The 18,538-nt window shown below is 45.8% G+C and overlaps 1 long non-coding RNA gene across 1 annotated transcript in view; it reads left to right on the top strand.

The window, feature by feature from the left end:
• LOC132537635 (uncharacterized) overlaps window positions 1–18,538 on the top strand; it is a 66,665-nt gene that overhangs the window by 9,132 nt on the left and 38,995 nt on the right. The window contains exon 3 of the long non-coding RNA XR_009549097.1: window positions 13,836–13,988. This is a non-coding gene — a long non-coding RNA (uncharacterized LOC132537635). The remainder of the gene's footprint in view (window positions 1–13,835; window positions 13,989–18,538) is intronic.

The raw sequence follows: 18,538 nt of genomic DNA, 5'->3' as shown, positions 1-18,538 counted from the left end.
GTTTTTTTTTTTTTTTTTTCACTTTTGCTAGGTCAGCATTGCACTATCTGACCTTCCTTCCACATGATGTTTGCATTCATTCCCCTCTCTTGAGAAAGTTGTTGGAGGGGGGACAGGGTGGTGGTGCACCTGGCTGTGTGCACACATTACTGTGCTCAAGGGCCTGGGTTCAAGCCTCTGTTCCCCACCTGCAGAGGGGAAGGTTCACAATCAGTTTAGCAGGTCTGCAGGTGCTCACCCTTCTCTCTCCCTCTCTCTCTCTCTCTCTCTCCTCTTCTCTCAATTTCTCTTTGTTCTATTGAATATAGAAGGAAGAAGAGAAAAAAAAAAGAAAAATAGTTACCGCAATAAGCCTAGTGCTTGGTGAAAAAAGCAGAAATAAAGTTAAGTTATTGGGGGGCCAGGTGGTGGCACACCTTTCTGAGCACACGTTACTAGGTGCAAGGACCCAGGTTCGAGCCCCTGGACCCCACCTGCAGAGGTGGCAAACTTCCCAAGTGGTGAACCAGGGCTGCAGGTATCTCTCTGTCTCTCTCCCTCTCTGTCTTCCTCTTCCATCTTGATTTCTCTCTGTCTCTATCCAATAATAAATAAATAAAGGCAATTTTTTAAAAAGAAGAAAGTTAAGTTGTTGGTGTCAACAGGGTTGGAAAGTCACAGTTTCCATGAGCTTACTGTCACACAGCCCTGTACAGGCCACTTCACCCGGTTGTTGCCCCACAGGCCTGGTACAGTGCCTGGCACATAGTAGGTGTTTGAGCAGGACAGTGTTTATTACCAAAAGACATGTATGCAGGGACCCGTGCAAGGATCAGGGTTCGTGCCCCTGCACGAACCTGCAGGGGGGATGCTTCACAAGTGATAAGGCAGGTGCCTCTCTTTCTCTCTGCCTCTCTATCTCCCCCTCCTCTTTCAATTCCTCTCTGTCCTATCCAGTAAAATGAAAACCATGGCTACTAGGAGCAGTGGAAATCTTCACAGGTGGTGAAGCAGGACGGCAGGTGTTTCTCTGTTTCTCTCCCTCTCTATCCCCCCCTGATTTCTAGCTGTCTCTACCCACTAAATAAAGATGCTTTAAAAAATTTAAATAAATAAATAAATTGAGGGACAGGCTTGGGAAAATACAAATACATTTTCACGTCTGTGCGCCAATATGTTTAAGTAGTTCAAGGTCAAAGTAGTTCAAAGTTCAAAGTCCAAACAAATTCATAAAGACATTAATTTCTGTTACTTAAGTCTTTCAAGCTTGTGGGACTTGGTTTGGCAATGCTAGCAAAATAGTAGAGGGTGTCATTCATGTTATCCAAAGTGCAGAGAGGGAAAGTTAAAGTTTTGATAATGATACCAATACTGATAATGCTAGAATTCCTTGTCCATGTATATCTCACCTGTAAGCATTGAAAGGCCAGTTTGGGACCGGAGAGAAAACTTACCAGGTCAGGCATACTTCTTGCCAAGTGCAAAGCCCAGGCTCAAGCCCTGGCACCATAAAAAAGTGCCACACAGCTCTAGAGGAAGCTCCAGTACTGTGCCGCCTCTCCTGCCTCTTTTTTAATTTAAAATAGACAGAATGACAGGATCAGTGTTGAAAATGTGTATTCACAAGAACATGGTGCAATTAAAACAAATAAGCAATAAAGGTCAGTTTTTGGATGGCATGCTTAGGTATTAAGAAGACCAAATCCGTCTTATCAATAGAACTGCATTTCTTCTTAACATCTCCCAGGGAGTCATCGGTATTAAGTGCCTCCCATGATACCAGTTCATCTATAGATCAGATAAATGCTGAACGGTTCGTTTTAATTGACCTGGATGATTCCTGAGACATGCTCGTGCCCGTGCTTCAGCGGTTGGCAGCAAGGGACTGGAGCCTGCAGGAGAAACCTCTCAGGCTCTGTTTCCTTCTTCCTGACATTCTTTGCAGGCAGATGTGTCTGGACTCTGGGCCAGCCAGAGGGCTCAAGGAGGAAGAGGAGGAGGAGAAGGAGGAGGAGGAGGAGGAGGAGGAGGAGGAGGAGGAGGAGATCTATCACAAGATATATATTGTGGGACAGTCATAAATGTCTCCACTTGGGAGGTGTTGGGCTGAGTTACAGAACCCATAGCTTTGATCAAGTCCCCAGTTCAACTCGATAAGCAGAGGGATAACAGGAAATGAACAGTAAGGGTTGGGGTGGGGCAAGCACTGGCCTGGGGAGTTGTGGGAGTTGCCATTGCCTTTAACTTTAGCAGAGGAAGCTGTTCTTGCTTGCTTTTTTTTTTTTAAATTTTATTTTAAAAAGGAGACATTAACAAAACCATAGGATAAGAGGGGCACAACTCCACACAATTCCCACCACCAGACCTCTGTATCCCCTCCCCTCCCCTGATAGCTTTCCTGTTCTTTATCCCTCTGGGAGTATGGACCCAGGGTCACTGTGGGATGCAGGAGGTGGAAGGTCTGGGTTCTGTAATTGCTTCCCTGCTGAACATGGACGTTGACAGGTGGATCCATATTCCCAGCCTGTCTCTCTCTTTCCCTAGTGGGGCAGGGCTCTGGGGAAGCGGAGCTCCAGGACACGTTGGTGGGGTAGTCTGTCCAGGGTGAAGGTGGCAGAGAGAGCCTCTTGCTGACTCCTGTCTCTTCTCCTTCACATCTCTTGTATCCCACCTTGTCCCTCTTCAACTCCTACTGCATTTATATCATTCAAGTCAAGGAGAGGGAGAAGCAACTAGGGCCTCCTCTCCTTACCATCAGAGACAAGTTCCCAGAGATCACATACCAGGCCTGGCAGCTTCCCACAATGTCACAGGGGACTTGACAGAGGCTGCAGCCTGGGACTGGGGGCAGGCTGGGCAGGTTCTGTGGTCCCGGTCAGGCAGCCCCAGTGACATCAGGTAGACGCTGTGCCCCACAGTGGCAGCTTCCTGGCTCATGTTAATGCTCTTTAGACCCCCTCCACCTTCACACCTCCCTGAGCTTTCAGTGACATCAGTCCTTGGGTGAGGAAGAAGAGCACTATCACTGAATCACTGGACCTCCTGAAAATTCCACCAATCAGGAGAGGTGATTCAGCTGACAGAAAGCAGGACTTGTATTAGTGGGGCCCAGATCCTATCACCTCTGCTCGTGTGGTGCTCTGGTCTCCCTGTTTCTCTCTCTCTGTGTGTGTGTGTGTGTGTGTCTCTCTCTCTCATCAGTCAATAAATCAATCAATAAACATTTAAAAACACACAAAGAAATAAAAGTCCCAAATGTGTCCTATCATTCACTTGATCACCAGGGGCCCAGTACAGGCCTCAGTTCTGTAAATGCAAGCTCTTCTCTCCCCATGCAGGGAGATACCCAGGCCAGCAGTGATGGGTGTTTATTTACTACGAAACCCCAATAGGTTTAGGTTAATATTTTTTTTTGTATTTGGGATGAGGTGCCAGTACACCTGCTTAAGTACTCAAGGACTTGGGTGTGAGCTCCCAGCCCACACCTGCAGAGGAAGGAAGCTTCACAGGTGGTGAAGCAGGTCTGCAGGTGTCTCTCTTTCTTCCCTTCAATCTCAATTTCTTTCTCTGCCTATCCAAATTAAACAAACACATAAATAAGGGGGATTGTATTTATTTTGTCATCTATAGAAAGAGAAAAGCCAGAAAAGTACCCAGTCATATATCATGCCCAGAACAGAACCCAGGGCCTCACACCCAGCCCACATCCCTGGGGTGTTAAAAGATCAGTTTAAAGAAGGAATAGTATTTTGCCAATTATTACTTATTTATTAGTAAGACCATAATTAATTATTAATGGTAATTAATTATTAACACTTGAGGAAAATTTGAAAGAGATAATGCTAAGAGGAAAGAAAATGAGGCAGAAAAGGGAGAAGGGTTTGCTATTGTTGTTTTTTCTTTCTTTCTTTCTTTCTTTCTTTCTTTCTTTCTTTCTTTCTTTCTTTTTATTTTTTACCAGGTTTATCTCTAGGGCTCAGTGCCAGCACTATAAATCCACTGCTCCTGGTGACCATTTTCCTTCTTCCTTCTTTCCTTCCTTCCTCCCTTCCTCCCTCCCTCCCTCCCTCCCTCCCTTCCTTCCTTCCTTCCTTCCTTCCTTTCTTCCTTCCTCCATTCCTTCTCTCTTTCCTTCTTTCTGCTAGGACAGAGAGAAATTGAGAGAGTACAAGGAGATAGAGAAGGTGAGAGAAGGAGAGACACCTGCAGACCTGCTTCACCACTAGCAACACCCCCTCCCCCCCCCCCCCCCCCGCAGGTGGAGACGGAGGACTTGAAGTCCTTGGGTCTTGCACATGGTCACACGGGCACTCAACCAGGTGCGCCACCCCAAGGTCCCTAACATTCCATTTGTTTTATGAGAAAAGCTACCAAAAGAGAGAGAAACCAGAACAGGACCTACTCTGGCATGCAGTTCTAGGGATGGAACATGGGGCTTCGGCCTTACAAGAAAAGGGACGGAGTTCCACGAGACAGAGACTGGAGAGCAAGAAAAAACAAAGATCGATGAAAGAGCGAGGAATCAAGAAGAAAAATGAATGGACAAGGGCTGAGCAGATGAGGGAAACACTTCAGTATCAAAGCAAGTCACCCACACCCATCCCTACACTCAGATCCTAGCTGACTCCCCCTCCCCTGCCAGCCTCCCTGTTCCTGGACACTTTCACCCCTCTCTTCTTCCAAAGGCGGCTCCAGTGGATTCCCCTGAGAAAGGGACTTCCCTCTCCTGCCCCTCTGTGCCCAGCCTTGCTGACAGGAGGAGCAAGTACAGGACAGGAACAGGCAAAAGTGCCTGGGAACCTGAGAATGGGGATCACCCAGCAGAGGGTGTCTGTCCACATGAGTGTGTGATATGGGGAGGTGCTGGACAAGAAAGGAATGTAACCTACCTTGGGGACAACAGAAGCCCGTGCCTCACCTGCTAGGGGTGACATTGAAAAGGAGACCTAAAGACTAGCTGCCGATCATAGTCTAGAACAAATTAGGCGAGTTTACACCCCCCCCCCCCATACTGTCTTCTTTATAAAACAAAACTCTAGGGAAGTGTTTCACTCAGTTATTCTGTCAACAAATCTATATTTAATGCCTATTAAAGGCAAGCCACTTCAGCAGGCAGAAGAAACATAGAGATTAATGGGAAGCGGTCCCCTGCCCTCCAGGAGCATCCAGATTGAATCCAGGGAACTTGTTCTCTTTTAGACAGCAGACAAGCCCACTGGACCCCATGTGCTGCCGCTTGCTTCTGGAACAAAGTCAGAGCTGGGAGTGAGCTGCAGTAAGGACTTTTGGGGGCTCCTTCTTGTTAAGGGGAAGAACTGGGGCCTGTACTGAATCTTGGACAGTGAGTATGTGAATGGGCGGTGAATGGGTGAGAGGTTAATGGGTTTCCAAAGAGGAAGAACGGCATCGTGGGGTACACAGAGATGAGAAATCAAGGGATGGATCTTTGCAGGGATCCATGGGGTGGACAGTGCGCCTTCTGTGTAACACAAGAAGGGAGCTGTTGTCATGTTGTTGGGGCTGGAGACACAGGATTCCCAAAAGGTTACTCAGAAAGACTAGAGTTCTGTGTCTAACTGAGGGGCAGGGTGACCTCCCTGACCCACAGTACTATAGGAGTGTGCATTGGCCAGCAAAAAGGTGCTCTCTTTATTTTTTTTCTGAATTTTTTATTATCTTTATTTATTATAGAGACAGTCAGAAATCGAGAGGGTAGGGGAGATAGAGATGGAGAGAGAAAGAGAGACACCTGCAACCCTGCTTCACCATTTGCAAAGCTTTCCTTCTGCAGGTGGGGACTGGGGGCTCGAACCCAGGTCCTTGTGCACTGTAACATGTGTGCTCAACCAGGTGCGCCACCACCCGGTCCCCGAAAGGTGCTCTCTTTAAGCTCTAGGGTCTTTGTGAAAGCAAGGTTTAGAAAACATCAGGAGAGAGAGACAGACTGGGAGTATGGGTTGACCTGTCAACACCCATCTTCAGCGGGGAAGCAATTACGGAAACCAGACCTTCCAACTTCTGCATCCCATAATGACCTTGGGTCCATACTCCAAAGGGATAAAGAATAGGAAAGCTATCAGGGGAGGGGATGTAATACAGAGATCTGGTGGTGGGAAATTATGTGACATTGTACCCCTCTTATCCTATGGTTTAGTCAATGTTCCCTTTTTATAAATAAAAAAAATAATAAAAACAATCAAAGGGCATAGTTTTGGGTGAGAAGCAGAGCACACAATGGGGTAAATTATTAAAAATATTTCAAATATAGGGTGTGGTCACAGAATCTAAAGATAGCAGCTTTAAACTCAGCATATGACTCCTGAATATTGATAGCCTCTTCCACATCAAAGGTTAGGACATGAAATGCCCAGAGCTTTGGCTACCCTCAGGCTTGGCCTGAACACCCAACTATGATTGAGGAATATTCACATAGCTCACTGGAGACAGAGTCTTTCGGACACTGAGATACTATGCCTAAACTCAAGGACATCTGGTGGAAAGTTCCCCAACAAGTTGTGGAAAGAACCAACTTAGTACCTCTCCCAGTAGACCTGCATATTCCCAGGCATGGGCCTAGGAGCACTGGGGGCAGCATAGGGGAGCTCTGTGGATGGTTAAATTGTGGTGTCTCTCCTCTCTTTTCTGTTTCTCTCTCCTACTCTCCTCTCTCTAAATAAAACAGCAAAAAGAACTGGATCCAGGTGGTCAGGAGATGGAACAGTGGATAAAGCATTTGACTCTCAAGCATGAGGTCCCAAGTTCAGTTCCTGGCAGCACATGTACCAGAGTAATGTCTGGTTCTTTCTATCTCTCTCCTATCTTTCTCACTAATTAATAAATGAAATATATAAGAAAAAGAGCTGGACCCAGAATTCCACTCTGCATAAACTCACATTTGGGGGGCTCTGGACTTTTTTTCACTTTGCACCACATTAAAACAAGAGTAACAACAATAACAACAACATAAAAATAAGCAAACTTTGCAAAAGCAAGCATCAGGTTAGTGCCATGGTCTGGCCACAGTCTAATCAACACAGGTACCAATGAAAGCTGCAAGGCAGGGAGTGCGATGTCCTAGGAAGGGTATTCTAGAACAGCTGCTCCCATTCCCGTGATCTTGGGGTTGGAGGGAGCAGAACTTGAAGACAGAGTGTTGGCTACTTTGGGAACAGTCTGGGCTCTCTGTTCTGATCATCAGTGGTGGTAGTGATGGTAGAGGAGACAAGGAGACCCAAGAGGTTGCCATGGTTCTGGAGACTTCTACAACAGGGCTCCATCCCTGTGCATTTTTGAGGGGGCGAAGCCAGTGGGCAAACTCACTGATTGCTCACTAGGACGGTCAGGCAGACAGAGGGGAGGCATACAGGTGTGGAGTGCAGGCTTCTGAGAGACAGCACTGTAGGGTCCTGTGTCGGGCATGAAGCCAACCCCCCCTGCTGCATTGCTGATACTATGGCCTGTTTATATAATCATTGTTTTGCCTGATCTATGTTTTTTCTACCTGGAGACCCGCCCTGCCTGCAGGGTAACATTAATCCCACCAGTTAAAACCATTGCAACAGTTGCTAAGGAAGTTCCCAGCATGCCTTTTTCCTTTCTCCACTCCCTTTTCCTAGTCATTTCCGTTTTTGACTTGCCTCTTCGTTTTTATCCTATGAGAGTCACTTCTGTTTCTGGTTTCTCTCTTCCTCTTCTTCTGCGTCCAGACCTAGAGGAGGTCAGGCCAGCAGACCGGGAGGCAGATGCCGGCCATTGCGGCTGGCTCCATGTGGTCTAACTCGCTGCACTCACGCCTGACTCTGGGGCCCCCTCATGAATAAAGGATTGTATTACCACGCTGCCTCGAGTTCCTGGTCTCTCCTGCCCATGAAGCTAGCCTGGTATTCCTGCAGATCAGATCTCCTTCATGGTCTACCTGGAAGTAGGGGAGGTGAGAGATAAGACCCAGACAGGTGGCTTAGGACCCCATGCCTTAGAGCTCTGTAGGAACACAAACGCTGTAGGGCTTGAAGGGCCTCCATGCTGGGTCTAGTCTCATCAGATGATATTTCAGTTCCATCGAAGGCAGAAACTCTAAGGAGAACATGATCTAGAGCAGCTGGCCGAGAGACACATGCATGCTCGAGAAAAAGCCAGAGCAAAGTGGCATTCAGAGCCCCCTGTGAGCAGACCTCTGCCAGGGATTTGGTCGTCACCCCCTTCTCCAAGCACTAGATTCCCTCCCTTCCTGCTTGGACTTCCTTATTCTCTGAAAGAGAAAGGAGCTTATTAAATGAAGTGGCTGCCAACTATATTTAAAGATGAACAAAGCCCAGATCATGTTATTTTTCTTTTTTTTTCCTTCCCTTCACCACATACCACACATAATTGTGTGAAGGGCAGGATTTATTTGGTTTGCATTATGATCCCCCCCCCCCAAGCTTAATTACAGTGTTAAGAAACCAACTACAACTTGAAAGAAACAAGCTCCATGATCATGAAGACCAGCATGACCATTCTGGGTTTGGAACACGGTTCCTTTGTGAGAGAAATTAATTGTATATGAAACTTTGGGGCTGATGTGAAACACATTTTTATGAAAATAAACTTGAACAGTCATTAAAATGAATAGTTGTTTCACATAAGACTCAAACTGCACAGCAGTGCCAAGGAATTTTTGGTTTCCTCCTTTTATTGGCTTTGTTTTGAGTTCAACTCTACATTTTCAAAGACAATATTAGGACCCCAGAGGTAAATCTCAGCTTATAACTGGGAATTAAATGCATAATCCCAAAGATAGATTATTAGGAGAGGTAAGGGGAGGAAAAAGCTTGAATAGGAGGTAGGTCTAAATAACTTCATGAATAAGTAATTCTGTGATGGAAAAAAAATCTGACTTGTTAGCAGGAAACAAGGCCTGAATGTTGGGCCCCAGACCAAGGAATGGATTAATGGTGCTCAGCCTTAGAGCATTTTACTTCAGGATGTGTGGGGGTTGATTTCCATCTTCATTCCCTGTCTGAATTGACAGTGGTGTCTCTGCTTTGGAGACCTGTGTGGTCCAGCGAGAGTCCAGAAGTGAGCTCTCAGCAGGGTCAGTCCAACTGGATGCTTGACGTTCAATCTCATACTTCTCATGAGAGGTGAGACAGTGGCCTTGGATGGTCCACACAGCCACATTCAAGAAGATGTGTGAATGTGAAGGTGAAGTGTTAGATACCTTTGTGCTTGGTATTATACATGTCTGCTTTTTTTTTTTTTTTTTTTTTTTGAAGATGGGAGTCTGGGCCACACTGCTGCTTAGTATGGGTTCCGTTCTTGCTCTAGGGAAGATGAAATATGACTTTTCTTTGTGATTGGTGGGTACTTGAGCTTACAGTCCCCAAGCCTTGCCAGACGGCTCACTGTCTTGCCCTTCCCACTACCCCACAATGTGATCCCTAGTCCCCTAAGTCTCTCCTGTGTCTTCTCACCTTGAATACATGCTTTGCTTTGGCTCTTAAATACATTTTACTTAGGCAGTTTTGGATATTTGCATTTATTTTAGGCCAAAATCTTTACAAGGGGTGGGGTGGGGGGCAGCTATTGGAATGGCATGCAGGAAGGCACAAGGAAAGTGCCCAACTGAATACTGAGGTGGTCCACTGTACTCACGGCCACCACAAGAGCAAATGTCACTTTCGTGCTTCCTGTGGTCTTGCTGGGAGTATCAGCCGCATAACAACTCATCCTAGAGAGCAACAATCTCCTCTGCCCGCCCCTCTGCTTCTCTGCTGCTGGTCCTTGCCCGGTGGAGCAGAGACCCCGTGGCCACGAGAAGATTCCAGAGTGGTGGGGTAATTTGTGTGTCCAAGTGAGAGAAGCTTTCTGCCAGGCTGTAGGAAGCTGCCATGGTGGTGTCTTCTGCATCCTCCTCAGCTGCTGCTTGCAGGTCTTCTGCACTCCTGCAGGGGGTGCTGGAGGCACTGCCACTGCTGCCTGCCCCTGGGCGGTTCTCTGCCACCCTGTGCCCAAGCAGACTGTGGTCCCATGAGGGCCATAGTCCAGACCCTTTGGAATAGGGAAGCTTCCAAGGTGGTTCTTTTTTCCTGAGATGCAAGACTAGACTAAGTTCCCTGCTCATCATTAAGAAAAACTTGTGTATTTTAATTAGAGAGATACAGAGACATAGATACAGTGAGGAAGAAAACAGGGCATGTCTAAGCTCTGGTTTATGGTGGTATTGGTGACTAAACCTGGAACCTCAGAGCCTCAGGCAGGAGAGTCTTTTGCCCCCCTCCCCCTATCAGTGGGCTCCCTGTGGGGGATAATTATAGATGCAAGTCTTGCAAAGACATCCCCACTGAATGTGTGTGTGTGTGTGTGTGTGTGTGTGTGTGTGTGTGTATGTATTTAAGCACAGAAGTTCCAGGGCCAGGTGGTGGCACACCTGGTTAAGCACACACATTACAGTGTGGAAGGACCCAGCTTCAAGGGGGCAAACTTCACAAGTGGTGAAACTGGACTGCAGGTGTCTGTCTCATTCCTTCTCTATCTCCCCCGCCCCTCTCACTTTCTCTGTCTCTGTTCTATAATAAATAAATAAAAAGATTTAAAAGAAAGAAAGAAAGAAGAAAGGAAGGAAGGACAGAAGTCCTGCAGTGTAGTCCAGGCATACTTTGGTTTGGTCCCCAAATGCATGACTGTAAACAGAGAGACTTGACATCCCTTTCAGCAGCCTGGCTCGGTTCTTTTTCTAGCGTTTGCCCTTCTTCCGTAGCCAGTCAACAGCGTCAGGTTGAGCCTGATGTCTGCTTGTTGCTGGCTTTGAAAGTGACTGGGATCCATGTGGATTCAGTCGGCTAGGAAGGATCGTCAGTTTCCCCAATAAATGGGTACTCATGGGATGCACCACGAGAAGGTCGATCCAATGCATCCTGGCTTGGTGAATCCATCGAAACCCTCTAAGATTTCCAGAACAACAGGAGGAGAAAGCCCTCCCACGGAATGCTCTTTGGCTGCTGTCACTGAACACCACCTCCCCACACCTGGACCATTTTTGACACTCCCTCCCCACCCCCTCAACCCCGCCAGTTGCAATCTCCTCCTCGAGGCAAACATCTGGTCTCACTGTCCTATTTCCTGACACAAAAGCTGCTAGCGCAGGCTTGCAGGTCCGCGAATTCCATACTTGTTAGTAACATCATGTTGCCCATGTTGAAGAGGTAATGTAGAAAGAGCTCTCAATTTTTCCTGGGCTTGTACATCTAAAGAGATAATTATCCCCCAGGAGTTGGGGTGGGGGTGTCAGGGGCCCCGAGTCAGGCTGCACGGTTCAGTAGAACTGGACTCTGCTCTGAGCTAGTCGTGCAAATTTCTTATTTGTAGAATTCTCCAGCAAGAGAGAAGATAGGAGAGGATATGTATGTGATGTGATGTCTTAAGCCAACTGTTTTTCTGTGGGAGCACAATTGAATTTTTAAAAAATCCAAATTAGACCCGTCTTCAGCAGAAGCACATCTGTAGCACAGAGTGAGATCTATTCCATCAATACAGTTACCCGCCGAGCAATGAAGTCATCCTCCTCTCATCCCTGAAACCAGAAATGAGGATAACAGGCCGGTATTAAATATTAAAGTCTTCCCCCCACTTTGCTGTTCCCTTCCAGAGAACACAACACACGCTGACATCTTTTCCGGAGTTCAGGTGGATGGCTAATGGACTGGAGAAGCTTTCAACTCAACTGGAGCGACACATAAAGGGAAAACTTAATTACAGTTAGGATTCCACGGGTTAACCGGATAAACAAGTAGCCTCCTTAGCTCCTGGCAGATAAGACGTTATTGATTTTAAGATGCGCCATTATTTTACCTCCAAGGGGAAAAAAACCAAAAAGATAAAAAAATAAAAAAGGGAGGGACTTCCAATTAGATTATGCCCAGAATGCTTTAGAGCCTAGAATTGTAATTGTATGCTTACAGAAAGAGTGCTTTCAGGCTGATGCAGACACATTACAGTGAAGGTGCACAGACCAAGGTGGTCACAGGGTTCCCTAGCTGCTCTCATAGGACAGGCAGGTTGGGAAGATGCTTGGACGATGGAGGACGGCTGGCATCTGTGGTTCTTTGTGAAAGGCCTCCCTCTGTGACATAAAGGGCAATATTATGAGGACTTCTTCACAGTGCTCTGTACCATCAGTCTGGTTTTTGTTTCCCCTCTCCAGTCCCTGACAAGCCTTTTACAAGTTCCAGAGCTAGTGCTGGCTTGAGATTCACAGAAGTTAAGAACTCAGGATTCATTCCCCTCCACCATGGGCCTTTCATTATATTTTATGTTTAATATTTATTTATCTGTTAATGGATAGAGACATAAACTTAGAGGGGAGGGGGAAGTAGAAGGGAAAGAGACAGAGAGACACCTGCAACCCTGCTTCACCACTTGTGAAGCTTTCCCCCTGCAGGTGGGGACCAGGGGCTTGAACCTGGGTCTTTGAGCACTGTAGTGTGAGTGCTTAATCAGGCACACCACCAAGCTGGGCCTAAATTTTATTTTTAAATTACCTTTGTTACCCAGAGCATCCCTCCTTCCAATTTTACAAGGCAGCTGCTGGATTGTCCTCATTTTTTAAAAAAAGTGTAGGTATTGGGCTGATGAGAGAGAGAGAGAGAGACAGAGAGAGAGAGAGAGAGAGAGAGAGAGAGAGAGGTATAGGGGTGAGGGGGAAAGAGAGGGAGATGGACTGTGTGGGCAATGGCATAGCCATACTTTTTTTTTTTTTAAAGTAATTGGAAGCTGCCACCAACATTTTCCAGGTGAGCTGGTTACTTCTTTCTTCATCTTGATTGTTATTTGTAGAACGGTATCAGGTGGGCGCCAGGTAGTGGTGCACCTGGTTGAGTACACACATTACCATGAACAAGAACCCAGTTTTGAGCCCCCACTCACACTTGCACCGGGGGACACTCCACAAGTGCTCAATCAAGTCTGCAGGCGTCTTTCTCTCTTCCTCTCTATTTCCTCCTCCCCTCTCAATTTCTTTCTGTCCTATCAAATCAAATAGGGAAGGAAAAAAAAAAGAACCGAATCCAAACAAAATGAAACTTAACATTCTCAGTTATTGCCCATCCAAACTGCTGCATGTGCCATAAGGCAGTGAGGAGGACGGAGACCCTAAGTGACTAAACCCTGTGCATTTACCCCATGGAGATGAGAAGTGAAGGGAGCATGGGGAGCCTCTGTTTTATAGTTGAGCAGCATGGCAGCACCCCTAGTGATGAGTGATTCGAAGACTCTTCCAGCTTCCCCAGCTTCCATTTCCAGATGGTTCACTCAGCACCCTGAATATGCCTGCACAGTTCCTTGTCCTGAACCCTGTCACTGCATGTCCCCTGCTGTGTGACATGCTTATGTGACTCGTGTGACGACCTCCTTGAGAGCAGCAGTCATGTCTCTTCCATTTTGTAACCCAGTGTACAGTGAAGTACTCAGGCCTTCAGAGATCTTGGGTGAATGTTTGTCAAAAGGTTGAAGATAAGAAGAAAAGAACAGGAAACCTTGGGGGAAGGCAGGTCATGTCTCGAGGCTGCTGAGTTAATTCAGAGCTCAAAGGGAGGCCGGTACCATTCCTTGGAGACCCTTATACACCACCAGGAAGAAGACTACTCAGTTGTGTGGAGCCTCAACCAAGACTAGTTTGAGGTATCTACAGATAATCCTATGTGTATGGTGAGCAGTAAATGCAGCTAGTGTGGCATCAGCTGTATTTCAGACGTGGATACTCAGCTGGATGGTGTGATATACCCTAAGCTGCAGCAAGCAGGTTATTTTAAAATAGAAGCATTCACTGATTCATTCATTCATTCATTCATTCATTCATTCATTCATTCATTCACTCACAGATCCATATGATGTCCATGGGCAAGGCTCTGAGGACAGAAAGATGAATAATAATGCATATTTTGCACGTGGAAGGAGACCACACTCTAGCCGCGGAAAAGGAGGCAGTTCTGTGTATTTTCACACATGGAACTTTGGACATAGGAAGACATAAGGTATGTGTGGGATTCAGTGTACTGAGAATACTTTGGGGACACAGAGGAGAGCCATCTCCTTTGAATCTCCTAAATAGGAGGGTCAAAGAAGGAAAATTCCATAGGGCCAAGATTATCCATAAAAGGCTTTTCACCAAAACAAAGATCCTGGTCCTAGGTGGAAGTGTTTCTCACAGAAGGCTGATGTTTTCTTGGCAGCTGGGTCATGTGCCCCTTATGCTTAGAAGAGGGTGCACATTCTTCCCCATCTTAGACTTGCAGCGTGAGTTAGCATACTAAAAGCTTCTTAAAGATTTGGCTGTAAAAGCAAGCAACAAGCCAAATTATATAAATATATATATGGACTTTCTGTGGCAAAACACCAGTGATATCCTCACACATATTATGAATCCATACTCAGTATTGTCACAGTACAGTAAGTAAAAAAAAAAAGCTGTCTGACTTGAGTATGGGTTTATCTGAAAACAATGGCCATTGTACAGCTTTTCCAATATTGCAAAAGTTCTGCTTATCTTAGAGTTCTTGCCAAGAATTGGCACTTGTTATGCATCTGTGAATGTGTGTGTTCATAAGCATAGTTTGTGTAATTGAGCATCCTATACCCTCATAACAAAGACCAAAACTATACTCCTGTCTCAAAGGCCCTATGACTGCATAGGGATGCTTGCTTCATTGAGATCAACTGTTACAGCACTATCAGATACAAATCATACTTCTGAAATAATTCAGAGACTACAAAAATGCATATGGGTTGGACACTGCCCTTGTTAAGTCTTCTCCTGGGCAGGATCTGAGTTTCTAAGATATTCTAGCTAGTTGCAGTGCTTTCTTAGACTTGAGTTTTTGATGTCCTTTTGGTACCAATGCAGAAATCACTTGTCAAACTTCTTGGAGATTTTTTTTCATCTCAGTGGCTGAATATTGTAAATCTTAAGGCAAAAAGGACCCCCTATTGTTATAATAAAAAAGTTTAGCTTCAACTGTGCAATAAAAAAATAAATGTTCACCAATAAACTTATTCTGAAGATTCTATTGTGTTCAGTAGGTCTGAAACGACTTTGGTGTTTTTGATCATCAGGCTTGCAAAGTGAAATCACATATACCAAATCCATATTTCCAGTTTATTTACAGAAATATATTCTGACCCATGGGCCTATAGGCAATATTCAATTTATACTTATTGTATGATGGGCTGAAATTGTCCACATCCATCCATCTTCTAGATGCCCCGGCCCTCCCAGTCTTTTTTATTTTATTTTTTCAACTCTAGGAAGAGATCAAAGGAGAGCTTAGCAAAGCCTTGCATCCCATAACCAGAAACACTACAAGTGACTGCCTGTGATCACTGGAGACACAGCTCTGAGGCTGACACTATATAGTCTCTGTGTCTGTTTGGATAAAGAGAGCGAAGGTTCTTGAGGGCTGCTTGTTAAGTGAATGAACGAGGTCACCTAAAGCAACATTCAGATTTAAGGATTTTTTACACAGTGGAGGGCAGAAGTGTGAGTTTTTAGGGGCAAAGCAACACTCTTCCCTTGACTCACCAGAAACCAGATGAGACGCTAGTCAGTGAGTCCTCAGGACAGCTAGGCCTGAACACACCTCCTTTCACCCCCTCCTTCCAAAGTGTTTGCCTCTCCAGTCCTCCAATCAAGCCCCTCTGTCTGGGAAAAGTGCCAGGAGGAGTGAATGAACAAGCCTTGAAAGGCATCTAAAGCTAATGAGAAAAACACAGTGCCCTGTGCACACAGCCCCTCCTGCTCCCCTTGCCTCTGTGAGCTTGGGGGAGAGGCTGCAAAGCACATTCTTGACAATCCTGGCCCTTAAAAGGAATGCGTCTGGGGCTGAAATGTCAGCATGGCTCTGCCAGGACTGCAGGGCAGCTCTTTGAATGCTGACTTCTTGACATGTTAAAACCTAGCCCCTTCCCCTCCACTTTGGGGATGGTTCATAGGACTGATGAAATTGCAAGCCCTCACCTGGCTAAGCTGTATTGGATTTTTATCATAATACGAAGATTTTACAAATGGCATTGCTATCCGTCCTTAGAGCCTCATCCTCACCACCTCCCTGTGTCAAAACCAGGCCTTATCCAGAAACAGCTGTTTTTGATGTCCAAGTAAGCCTTTGCTTTGGACTCTGGGGTCACATCTATTTCTCTCCACCTTTTAAAAAGCCCAATTGGAGCCTCCACTTCCAGGGGCCTTCAGCAGGTTGGGTCAGATTGTGGGTGGCTGAACATGAACTCATGCACTTGTCTGGCTGCCCAGCTCACAGCTCATCTCACTGAACTGTCACTTGCTGAGTTAAATCTGAGTTCGGAAAGCAACATTCTTGAGTTATTTTTGTCCTTGGAGACTTTTAAGCATGGCCTTATTAAATGTCTTCCAGCTTCATCTGCAAACGTGACCTTGCTGACCCCTGACTTTATAATAGCCTTCCCACCCAACTTCCAGGGTGGGGGAGGGGCTATTATTGCCTGATATTACCTGAGAATTGACCACAAGTGACTTCTTTTCTCACACTCCATTGGGAAAGGAGAACATGTTGCCAGGCTGAGCTTCACTGATGGGAGACAGATGACCAGACTCATGGCTGAGCTGTAGGCAGTATCTCTTTATTCATACAGAACGCAGCACAATCTAAGCCAAGCCAAGCTAAGCTAAGCTAAGCTAAACTAAACTAAACTAATATACTTGCCAAGTAGGGTGTAAACAGGATGTGATGTAGAGAGGGTGGAGCAAAAAGGGATTGGTGAAAATCAGGGTGTGACAAGGAGAGGGGGTGGAGCAGGAGAGAATTCTACCACTGAACCACCAATGCCCTGGAGGGAGGGTGGTGCTTAGTTAACAGTGGTTTATGTAAATAGACCACAGCTTTAAGTGGGATCAAACCAATGCCATGCAGGCAAGCTGGTGCTTAGTTAACAGTGGTTATGTAAATAGAATACAGTGTTAAGCAGGGGGGATTAAACCAAATGAAACAGAAGGGGTTTTTAGAAGCAGAATTAGAAACATACCAACAATTCCTCCTTACTTTTTAACTAATGGCCATAATATCAGGAGTGTGGGGTGAACAGAAACCTATAACATACAGGCATTTTCAAAAGAACTGGCACAAGACATGGAGGAACAAAATAGGAGAGCAGCAAGAGCCAGTGTGATGCCAGGGGGAGGCCTGAGGGGGGCGTTTCCTGCCTCAAAGGGCAAGGCCTAGCAGGCGAAAGGGCATTTCAAGGGCATCTATTGCCTCTGGGGGTGCTTCATGGCACTGTGGGCATCTCTTCCCTCAAAGGGCATTTCCTGACTGTGGGCATGACCTAGTAAGGAGGGGGAGTTTCCTGACTCTGCGAACAGAGCCTGCAGGCAAGGGGGCATGACCTATAGAGTCCCAAGGCAGCTGGGTGCAGTCAGTCTTTGAGAAACCCAGCAGCATAAAGGGAAACTGCTGTAAAGTTGTGTAAAGTGTCCAAGAGGTGTACCAGTAAGTCTGATGGAAGTGTCAGTTGAAAGTAGATGACCATGGAGGAAATGCCAGGGGATGAAACGCTGCACGTCTGTCTCAATAAGGAAGGTCAGCCACTGGAATTCCGCTTTTCTGTAGAGAGTGAGCTTTGGAGTCTGTGAATCTGTATCTTCAGGTAGTGCCAGGTCACATAATTGGTTTGGGGGGGTGCGCTGTTGTCATGCCATCTTGTGGGTGATGTCAGAGAATGGGGTCCAAATGGATTTCCGGGAATTCCATTTGAGCAGATGCTTTTTCATGTGAAGACTTGACAGCTGAAATTCACTTACTTGTCAAAAAAAACTTGTAGCAGATTAGAAGTTTACTATAATTGATAACTCCATTATAATTGGAAGTTCTTTCTAGTATGATTTTAAGGTTGTTTAAACAGTTTAAACTCAATAAAATGTGGAAAGGTAAACAGAAGAACCACAGTTAGAAGCCTCAGGCACGAGAATCATTAACATAATCATTTCACTATCTGCCCCTCCCATAACTCATACAGTTTTCAGGATTAAATGTTTCACATTAATACCAAGACGTAAAAAAATATCAAAAGAGGAAAAAACAATTTTTTGGATTGTTTCTGGATGTCTCTAGATATCATGGCTGCATCCAGCATTTTTTTAAAGTCAATGTCATACAAAAATTCAGTCATTCAAATCACTCTCTTATGAAATGCAACTTGAACCAGATTATCCAGATCTCACCATGTAGCATTATGAGTCCCTCAAGGGTGTCCTAGTACAAAAAGCTCCTCGAAATTCCATTTAGGATGCTTCTGACTGTTCCTGCAGGATTGCAGGCACCCATTTTTAAAAGTTTCTTCCCATTGAAGAAAGAATCCAATCAGGAGAGTAGAACTAACCATGTGTTTCCATTCTTGGGGACTTCCAGGGTACTGGAGAATGCTCCTCAAATTAGAGTAGTTCTCAGCGGGAAACATGCGAGAAGAAGTCCAGAAAGTCCCAGGGGAAATCTCCATGCATATCCCAAGCTCTACGATCACTTTCATAAAGAACCAAATTGTGGCCCTGAGCAAAATG

This window comes from Erinaceus europaeus, chromosome 3 (assembly GCF_950295315.1).
Source record: "Erinaceus europaeus chromosome 3, mEriEur2.1, whole genome shotgun sequence".
In the NCBI taxonomy this organism is placed as follows: domain Eukaryota; kingdom Metazoa; phylum Chordata; class Mammalia; order Eulipotyphla; family Erinaceidae; genus Erinaceus; species Erinaceus europaeus.
Note: the sequence above shows the minus strand (reverse complement) of the source record. Positions and strands in the feature narration are given on the sequence as shown.